Here is an 11,411-nt window from a genome sequence, read left to right as displayed (position 1 = left end):
CCGAACTGTGACTGGACCTGCACGTTGCCTGGTGACCTGAAAGTAAAGATTTTCTGGAATTGAAGCAGATGACATTTAATGAGACAACTTTTCCAAATATCTGGACCAGGCCTGTTGGAAGTTTGTCACCAGACCTTCGATGATGACATAACACTTCAGATGATCTCCAATGTCTATGATCTTGATAACTAACATATGAACTTTAGATAAAAGTACCTGAGAGTTTTCCCTTCTACCTGTCTTTGTTACTAGAATGTGACCTCAATAGGTTTCCAGTCTGTGTACTTTTCCTCTGACGTGAGACACTACACTCAGGAAAGGTCCTTCCTGGTGCTGAGGGGAAAAAAAACAGCTGAAACCAGAAAACCTGACCTTTGATCTGTGATGCTTTCAGAGAAAGACCTTGATCAATAGGAGGAAATGTAAAAAAACAGATAATAAACAGAAACGTCAATTAAATAGAGTTGGGAGACCAGAAGGGGGAGCTCTTACACCCTGTGATGATAGCAGAGCCCAACCGGGAGAAGGGTCTCCTTCAGGCCAAGAACTCAGCCAATGAAAAGCTATGGACTCTTTGTTTACTATAGCCCTCCCAACTTCCTTTTCCCTTCTATAAAAGCACTTCTCTTCCCTTACCATGTGGGGGAATTACATGTGGCTTGCCATGGTTTCAAACCTCAAATTGTAATTCTCTGCTAACCCTCCATAAACCCATCTTTGCTGGAGAAATAACTGGCAGTCTATTTGTTTTAGGTCAACACCTTCTAAGCAAGAATTGATGACTCTTCTACAATAATAGTTGATTGGCTTTTCTTTCCCCGCCACATTTACCTCTCCTACCGTTACCTGCTCAGTCTCCAAGCCTTTTTTCACTCATAGCTTCTGCCACTTCATGCTATTTGCATAGTACCTTCACCTTGGAGTTGTTTTTGCTTTGGCACCTGCCACTAGCCAATAAAATCTCCTTCTATATCACAATCAACTTGATTTTTATTAATTTCCATACTGTTTGGAAAGAGCGTGTCACTAAGCTATCTTGAGACCTCCTTGACAACTATAGCTTTGCCATGCTTCATGAGGTGTCCTTCCAGTAAGCTTTAGTCAAAAAGGCCATGTTATATGGTGCAGAACATGGCCATCTTATTGACAAATAATAAAGGCCTGTTCAAATGAGTAATAAAAGTAATGAAAGCTACACCCACAACACCTGAATTGGTCCATCTATCTCTTGTATGTAAAAAAGCCTAGCACAGCATCTGGTAAAAACATAGAGGAGGGTTTCCCTATGCAGACCTGGAGGACCAGAAAGTCATTCAAGAGATGATCATGACTAAACTGAGCCCTAAAGGAGGAATAGGAGTCAGATAGGCAAAGTTACAGGGGAATAGGAAGAGAAAGATAGAGTATTCCAGGCAGGGAGAGGAGCATGTCCAAAGATCTGAAAGCCAGAGAGAGTGTGGGAGGCTTTGGGTCCCAGAGTTTGGTGGAGCATAGAATTTGAGGTGGGAGAAGCAGTCATTGTGAAAGTTGACCAATTAAAAAATGCAAAATTTCCGTATGCATTTATATTTGTAATGGAGAAAAGTAATTTTTCCTCTATCCTTCTAGGTTTTTGACTGAGACCCCTCTATATTAAAAGAGAGATTAACAGAAGAAAATCAAACAGAAGTTTAATAACACGCATACCTCCTGTATACATGGGAGATACCCAGGAAAACTGAGTAACTCCCTGAAATGGCCCAAGCCATCACCTTAAATACCATCTCCAGCTAAAGAAAAAAGAAAGATTGGGGGCAGAGGGGGCAGAGGCCTGTTATGGGAGGTTACCAGGAAAAGCAAAGTACACAGGGGTAATGTTGTTATACAGATTTAAGTCTTTGCCTTCTCCATTGATAACAGTTTCTAGAGATTTAGAGTCATGTTTCTCTTCCTGCTACAGAGAGGGAGACAACCTTACAAATGGAGAGTTTAGTTATAAATGTAAATGTTCCTTACAAAAGGGTAACTTCTACTTGGTTTTCAGAGATTCTCCTGTTATTACTGTTTTTCTTTTCTTTTCTATTTTTAAAATAATCAGTTCATGATAATCCTATGACAAAGAGTAATATTCTGGGGTAGCATATTCTGTTTCCTTCATGTTCAACAAGTCATAATACTTGAAGTTTATCGAGAACCAAGATCATACTCTACAGAACGTGCAAAGTTTTTACCTGATGTGCTTAACTTTTAAGTACAGTAATAGCAGGCAAATAATTACTTTCATGTATAGTAAATTTTCATTCTTTTGTAGTTGGAAGAAGACCCATCTGAATTGCCAAAATTATGAATTATGAGATATTTTAAGAGGAATAGTTTTTAAACTTTCAAGGTTATAAGACTTTAATATATACAATTAGTAGTCAAATTTGAAAAATGCTTTCATATAAATATTATTTAATTGTTCTTACTCTTCTATAAATTAGGTCTTATAATATGCATCTCTATCTTTTTTCCTATAAACTCACTGTCTCAGAGAGGCTAATAACTTCCTGGAGTTCTCAAAGCCAAATCATGGAAGAACCAGGTCTAGAGTCATTTGTTTCATTCCAAATTCCTTGTCTTCTTCATTGCATGAGCTGTCTCTGAAAATAACGCCCTAGCTGTTCTTTAACAGTAGAGCATTTACAGTTAAGGATTATTTTCTTTCTCTTTTCTTTTTTTTTTCTTTCCTTTTTTCTTTAAATTAATGATGAATAGGGCCTCCCTGGTGGCGCAGTGGTTGAGAGTCCGCCTGCCGATGCAGGGGATACGGGTTCGTGCCCCGGTCCAGGAGGATCCCATATGACACGGAGCGGCTGGGCCCGTGAGCCATGGCCGCTGAGCCTGCGCATCCGGAGCCTGTGCTCCGCAATGGGAGAGGCCACAACAGTGAGAGGCCCGCGTACCGCAAAAAAAACAAAACAAACAAACAAAAAAATTAATGATGAATAAACTGCAAGCTGCTCTGCTGATTGTACATGCTGAAATGGAGCAGGACCTTGTGGGGCCCTCCTGGGTACAAATCATTTCTGTGTCCCCTGTTTCTTGTTTGTAGGGTTCATTCAACCTCCTTGACCTTCCCTGAGTTCCAAAGGGCAGATTCAAATAGTTGCTAATCAGGGAAGGGAGGGAATGCAAAACAAAGGAGGAGCAGTCAAGAAACAATAGTGCAGCCTTGGGGCACAACTACTACTCATATAGAATATAACGTGAATGATGCCTCCCCTACTTAGAGTTGTAGAACAAGGGCACAGATCAACCAACATTCCTGTAATTAACAGTTGACACTTACAAGGCAACTAAAATCATACTAGGGCTAAAAGTGAGTTTAGAGACCATCTAAATCCAACTACTTCACTCTATAGATGAAGAAACTGAGGCCCACAGATTTTAGTTCATATTTATAAGACCAGAAATCAATCTTTTTGATTCCCAATGCACTGTTTTTTGCACAATACACAAGTTTTAAGTATAGTTTTTGGAGATGGAGGAAACTAATCTCCCAAGAAATGAAATTCTTTGTTTTGTTTTTTAAATAAATTTATTTATTTATTTTATTTTTGACTGCATTGGGTCTTCATTGCTGAGCACGGGCTTTCTCTGGTTGCGGCGAGTGGGGGCTACAGTTCGTTGCGGTGCACGGGCTGCTTACTGCAGTGGCTTCTCTTGTTGCAGAGCACAGGCTCTAGGCTCACAGGCTTCAGTAGTTGCAACACTCAGGCTCAGTAGATGTGGCTCGCAGGCTCTAGAGTGCAGGCTCAGTAGTTGTGGCACACGGGCTTAGTTGCTCCGCGGCATGTGGGATCTTCCTGGACCAGGGCTCGAACATGTGTCCCCTGCATTGGCAGGTGGATTCTTAACCACTGCACCACTAGGGAAGTCCCAAGAAATGAAATTCTTAACCTAGTAAGCTAGTAACCTCGGTATTAGTTTGTAGATGAAAAATTAATCAGTCAGTCTAAGAAAGAAATGAAAAATTTTATTCGAGCCAAATTTGAGAATTATAACCCAGGAGCAGCATCTCAGAAAGCTGTTCCTCCTCTTAGAAGTTACGGCACAGATATATAAGATTTTTGGGACAGAGGACAGTTCACACAATCCAGATCTAAGCGTCACTGTGGCTCCTTAAAAGATGAAGAAGGGGGCTTCCCTGGTGGCGCAGTGGTTGAGAGTCCGCCTGCTGATGCAGGGGATGCGGGTTCATGCCCTGGTCCAGGAAGATCCCACATGCCACGGAGCGGCTGGGCCCGTGAGCCATGGCCACTGAGCCTGCGCGTCTGGAGCCTGTGCTCCGCAACGGGAGAGGCCACAACAGTGAGAGGCCCGCGTACAGCAAAAAAAAAAAAAAAAAAAAAGATGAAGAAGGAATGTTATTGACACAGGAGCTAGATGTGCCACAGGCTGAGCAGCTGGAGACAGATACTCTTAAGATGAAGAGGAAGAGGAGCTGAGCCCTGCCCAGATAAGAGACCAAATATTTCTCATTCTTGAGGTCAAGGAGACCTTCCTGACTACACAGGTGCAAAAAGGCTCCTTGGAGGTCAAAAAGGGAATGATGTCAACCTGCCCATTGGACCTCTTCTCTAGAACCCATCTTGGCTAAGGGATGCGCATGCACACACATGGGAGGACTCTGAGATAAACCGAATACGGACTCAGAGCCAGGCAAAGCAAGATGGTCTGCCAGAGGAAACCTGGGAGAAACACCCCACATAAGTGATTCAAACTACCATGAGGGCTCGACTCCCTTTCTGAGTCCGCCCATGTGTCTATCCACATGTACTCCTCCTAAGAAACACATTACTTGTTTCACTACTTTCCGTCTTTTTATGGAAATTTATTTCTACAAAGCCGATGGGCAAGGGCCTTGTCCCTGGCCACTGGTCATTGTGGTCTTGTGGCTAGGATTCAGCGCTCTCGCTGCTGAGGCCTGACTTCAGTTTCTGTCCAGGAACCGAAATCGTGCTTCAAGCCACTGCAGGCTGAGGTCCCCGAGATCATTATCTTTTAAGGCGTTGTCTTATTGATGCGAGGAGAATGTTGCTCCTTATGGTTGAGTAGGTATTTTTGCTGATGGAGGAGATTTGGTAGATGCATCATGCAGATACACAATGCACAGTACGGGAGACAGAGGAGGCCAAAGGGTAGAGAAAATTTTTTTGTGTGTCAACTTTTCTTGTCTTGCCCTAAAATATGAATTTTATTCCACAAGTCAAATGGTTAATATAGTACAGTAATATTATATAGTGATATATATAGATATTATTTATTATCTATGATATTTACTATTTCGATCAGTTGTTCTCAAACTTTGGCATGTGTCAGAATCACCTGGAGGACTTTTTAAAAACAGATGGTTGGGCTCTACCCCCAGAGTTTCTGATTCAGCTGGTCTAGAGTGGGACCTAAGCATTTGGATCAGCAGCTACTGGATCAGGGACCACACTTTGAACCCTATTGTTTTAGATCTAAGCCTTTAAAGCCAAGTTATCTGCCACTGAAAACTGTGTGAACTGTGTGGCTCATTAATCTTTGAGCCTTAGTTTTTTATCTGTAAAATAATAATATGTACCTTATATGGACTTAGTGTAACACAAAGCAATATATGTAAAGAGCTTGAAGAAGTTCAGTACAAACTTCCCCAAGATGTGTCACTATGGCGTGTGGATTATTTTGAGCTAAAGGCAATTGAGATCCTTCAGGCTCATGAGAAACTTTTGCTCCTCCCTTTACATTAACATAGAATAATTTAAATGGGGGGGGGGTCTTTTCCAGAATGAGCGTTATTATCAGAGATAAATTTTATCTGAGTGACTCATCTGTATGGCAGGGCAAAGATCTAATTACCAAACATATGCTCTTCTTATTGCCCTGTGAATTGCCCTCCTCCCCTTTGAAGCCCCAGGGTCCCTCTCCCACTCCTTAGCTCAGGGTGACATATAAACCTCTCCTTACTTTTCTGTCTTTGAACCCCTCAGGTATGTGGGGTTCCCATATGTAAGAAATTAAATTTGTTTTTTTCCTGTTAATGTCTCATGTTGATTTGATTATTAGACCCAGCTGAAAGAACCTTCAGAGGGCAGAAGAAAATTCTTTTTTCCCAACAAGCTATATGCCTGGTGTCTAAGGATACATGGTTACCATCATTATATTTTTTTATTGTTATAATATTGATTCCCTAAGCATTCAGATTCACCAGACACAGGTAACTAAGTTAATCAAGTATAGCCTAGTAGGGTTCCTTTGGGACTCTATTTAATACATGGAAAGAATGATTCTGTTGGCATAAAAATACTTGTAATTCTGTACCACTGAAAGTACTTGAAATGGTTTCCTAGTTAAAGTAAAAAGTTTAGCCAGCCCTCTTTCCCCCATTAAGTTTAATAAACTATCAATTTGTTTGGTAGAACCCTTCTTTATCTTCAGAAGGTAACTGGTTTAAATTTGAGTTACTGAGGTCTGCATTAATGAGGTGTTACTGTGTGTAATATGTTTAAGTGTGGGTGTCTTTGTTTAGGAAATAGAGTTTTTATGGAGGTCAAATACCCTTATTGATTGTTTGACAAAAGTCTTTTCAAATGCAAATGCTTCCTGTCTGGAGGTAAATAATCTCAGACAGTTGAGCAACACATAAAAAGAAAGCCAACTCTTTTAAACCCCAAATGTCAGCTGGGTGGTAAAAAGAATTTTGTTGAATGTATTCAAGGGGGAAAGTAATTTTTTTCCTGAGCTCTCCTTGCTACTGTGCCACTCTATATTCTGGGGCTTGCCTCCTGGCAGATTGTTTCATTATCCAGCAGTATCATTAATCTTTTTTATTAGCACCTTAAAAAATAAACAAACAATGATTTTGTTATGTTTGACACAAGTAGTGCATTTTAATTTTGTAGGCTTGTATTATTGACTTGAAAAAAAACTGCAACAATTCACATTGAAATACCACACTCAATTCTTAACAATATGAAAACACTACTTGATGTGTAGGAATATAATGGCATCTGTTATGCATATTAAATGAAGCAAGCTATTTTTGCATCTTCCACGTGGAGCTTTAGATTAACTAGGAAAGTTAGTATTAATTACCACTGAAAAATTAAAACTTGTCATTCAATTTTGTACTCTCCATGAAAACTCTCCATGAAACTGAATCAATGCTCCATGAAATATACTCAGAATTATTTGATGAAGACCACACAAAAGAATGCATATGGATCGGTTAAATGATAAATTTCAAAGTTGGTAAATAAAAATTAAAGATATCTGTTGCCCTCACACAGTATTTTTTCCAGCTTCTTAAGCCTAGATTTTCTTAATATGTGTATTAGGCATGAATAAAATTCATTAATTACAACAAAAAAAGGGTAACTAAACATAGCAAAAACTAATATTGTTACCGAGCCCAAGCTCGCTCTGCTCGCCCCACTACAGGCCAAAAAATCGGAGACGAGGTGTGGAGGCAAGGACTTTATTTGGAAAGCCGGCAGACCGAGAAGATGGCAGACTAGCGTCTCTAAATAACCATCTTATGGGGTTTAGATGCCAGTTTCTTTTATAGCACAGAGAGGCGGGAGGAGATGAGGAAGTAAAATAAAAAGGCCATAAGTTTTGCAAACATCCCCTGGAACGGCCAGCCTTAGGGGAGGGGATGTGTTAATTTCTTCTTTCTTGCAGCCATCCGCAGGTGGACAGGGTCCGAACGTTTCCCTGAACAAAGGCACTTTGGTTTTAACATTCAGGCAGAGGGGCAGGGTTCCCTGAAGCAGGCCGTTATGTATAGACAGTGTCCTTTTAGTGAGCAAAAGCAACGGGAAGCAAAGGTTAAAGTAAAAGAAACAGATCCAACATGTAGTCAGATTTGGCTCTTCCCTGTTACAGCATTAGTTAGATGGTAATATTTGCTTTTATTCAAGATTTTCATATCTTTCATGTTACAGATTTGTTTACTGTAATGCAGGTTTTCCTAAATCTGTGCACATATGAAAATTTTCTCAGAGATTTTTTTAAAGGAGTGATTTTAGAGGCTACATACTAAATCATTAAATCTCAGTCTTCAGGGCTGAGGCTCAAGAACCTATATATATATATATATATATATATATATATATATATATATATATATATATTTTTTCTTCACTAGTGGTTCTACTGCAATTAGCAGGTCACCAGGCATTTGAAGAATATTATTATAATGAACAATTCATGAGTGTTTTTATTCTAAAGGCTTTATATATGATCTTAAATGTGAATTTCAGCTTCTGAGAAAAATAAAAAAAGCAAAAATATCAGAGATGTCATCTTATTGTTTCCCAGAAATTGTCTGTAAAAAAAATCAACAACAGAGCTAAAATAAATGTCCAAAATCAAATATACTGTACATTCTTATACATATATCTTTCATAGTCCACCATTAGCTGACATGTTATCAAAACTTGACTCCAAAAGAACACTTACTTTGAAGCCAAGTTCCTGGAATGGAGGTAGAAATAGATCCTGGCCTCTTCTTCTCCAGCTTTTGATCAAGCCGTGCCTTAATAAAAGCACAACATGTAACCCAAACATTGAATGAGAGTAAGAATACATTCACCAAGTAGCCTGATTATCAGCCCTTATTATATGTCAGCATTTCAATGACAACAAAATTACCTCCTTCATTGAGCTCTAAGGCTCCTCGAAAAATGGGAGCAAGTCACCCTAGATTTTTGAAACTATCTTAGGATTCAGATACAAATCTAAGAGGCAAAACGTTTTCCCATGGTGCTGGTCTCTGAGGATTAGAAATTAATTACAACCATACAGAAAAAACTACTGTAAAATAAAATACAATGAAAAAAGAAAGGTCAGAAAAATGCATTTGATGTGGTACTACAAATTTGTAGTAAATACATTGTTTCATAAATGGTTTTAGAAAAATTAGCTTGCTATATGAAGAAAAATAAAGCTATTTATACATATCCAAACATAAGCATAAGTAGATTAAAGACCTAAACTAAAAGATGAAAAGAGGGAGACTAACTTTTTAATCTCATAGTAGGGAAACAGCTCTCAAGCAATGGCAAAAAAGAATATACCATTAAACAAACAAACAAAAGATATGATTATATATTAAAAAATGTGAATAGAAATTATGTATAGACTCCAACTTCCTTAGTTTAGCAAAGCAGCCTGATTTGGTCATTTTCACTTTTTAGCTAAACTGCTCTCAGTTGCACCCCTAATTAGGCTCGGCTTGAGTGGAAGATAGCTCAGCTGTTCTGCATAAAAATGGAAGTTGAGTGCTAGAGTCAGAGGTGAAGGAGCTAGTGATTAGATGGAAGGAGGAAATGAGAACAAAGAGAGGGAAAGAGGAAGAAAGAGGGAGGGGGGAGAGAGAGAATTTTAAGGAAAGACATATATTATTCATTTTCAGATTTCCTTCTGTTTGTTGCTGATATGTAAAAGCCTCCTACACTCCCCTCTGCTGTTCCGTTATCCTTAAATCTTCCATTCTATAATACTATTACATACAATGGCTATGGGTAAATACACAAAATCAAGGAAGGGAGACCATGTTTCACATGTGGGTTTATGCAAAGTGGCAAAATGGAAACAGCCGCAAGAACCCATTTTGGTAGAATTTAAATATTCAACAAAAACAGAAAAATAAGAGAAAAATGACCAAGAGTACATCATGACAAAGATATCTGGAAGGATGAAAATTTCTTCACTATATGTGTGATAGGGTTTCAAGCAAATATAGGTGCATCACAAATGGACAGGGTCATCCTAAACTGACAAACTCGTATAGGACACAGATTAGGCCAATCAGATCCTTTCTTCCTGGATTTGAATATTGAGAGTGGAGTAGCACAAAGGTCAAACGTGGTTGGTGTTCGTTCATCTCAACAATGATTTCTTGATGAGGCTGCTCATTATATCCTACTCCCTAAATTTCCAAAGTTGCCTCAGTCCTTTTACTTTCCAAGTTTATGCTGCAATCAAGAATTTTTAAAAATGCACCTGTAAAACCTGTTTGGTATACGTACCCCAAGTTTGTGAGGTGGGAACTGCATACTTTTTACTACCAATATTCCATTCAAACTATAACTTCTCTGTTCCCATGTTAAAGCATTATTCCGATGTCTCTGCCATCCAGTTGTGTATCTATCTTATTCCTCCTTGTCTGTGACTTTTAAAAAAACTTTTGGTGATTATTTAATATTCATTAAAGGTATTGGTACCTACTCACAATTTTCTTCTGTACCCCAATCCCTGCCATCAATGCACAGTGAATTCTATGTTTATATGTACAGTAAGTAACTACAATTTTTTTTTCATGCCACTTCAGCCACTCACTCCCACATCATGAATCTTGCTATCTCTCATAATTCTTCTATTTGTGAAATAATTAATTCAAATAACCTACTTTATAATGACTTCTTTTAATTCCCCTTCTCTCTCTCTCCTCCCAACTACATATGCTCTGATCTCATTGAATACACCAGTCCCTTAGTACTTCATTTTCTCACTTTATTAGACCCTCATGAATTTATTTCCTTTTCCAGCCAATGTGTTCCTCCATGACTTACCATTTCATTTTCTTACTATCACCCTTAATTCTCTTGGCCGCTTGTCCTGCTTTTGCATCTGTCCTTCACAATCTCCAACCCTGGATTAATTGAAACTTCTGCCATAGTCATTGTTACACCTGAATAGTTGAAAATTGAAAGGAATCTCTGTGGATTAGTACCATAATGAGTTGATGGCATTCAATCTCTCCTTTATCCTTATTTTTGATCACTGTACTTTTCCTTGAACTATTCCTAACCTTTTCTTCAACCTTTCACTCTATCCCCTTATCTTTAGCCTATAAGCATGCTTGTCTCTTCCATTACAAAGAGACCCTCTGTATATCTATTTTTCATTTACTTCTAGCTAAAAATCATCTCTCTTCTCCACTCCCATAAGCTCACCTGATTGTCTTATGCTCTTCTTTCTCCAAATAAAAATGGTTATCACATACTCTTGCTCAAAAAGCCTAACATTTTGATGTAACACCCTTCAGTTATAGGAGATCATACTTATTCTGTTCACTTATTGGTTTACCTTCAGGTGTCAGTTAAAACCATTTCACCATCCCTGATTTTGTGACTTAATTTGCTTAGTGTATATGGTAATGATTTCTTATAGGACACTGGTTCTCAGCCAAGAATACTAAATCAGAACTTCTGGTGGTTATTTCCAAATATGAGTGTTTTTATTTATTTATTTTTTGAAGTTATTAACTTTATTTACTTGGCCATGCCATGCCGCATGCAGGATCTTAGTTCCCCGACCAAAGATCAAACCCGTGCCCCCTGCATTGGGAGCATGGAGTCTTAACCTCTGGACTGCCAGGGAAGTCCCAAGTGTTTTTA

The sequence above is a fragment of the Hyperoodon ampullatus genome, assembly GCF_949752795.1.
Source record: "Hyperoodon ampullatus genome assembly, chromosome: X".
In the NCBI taxonomy this organism is placed as follows: Eukaryota; Metazoa; Chordata; class Mammalia; order Artiodactyla; family Ziphiidae; genus Hyperoodon; species Hyperoodon ampullatus.
Note: the sequence above shows the minus strand (reverse complement) of the source record.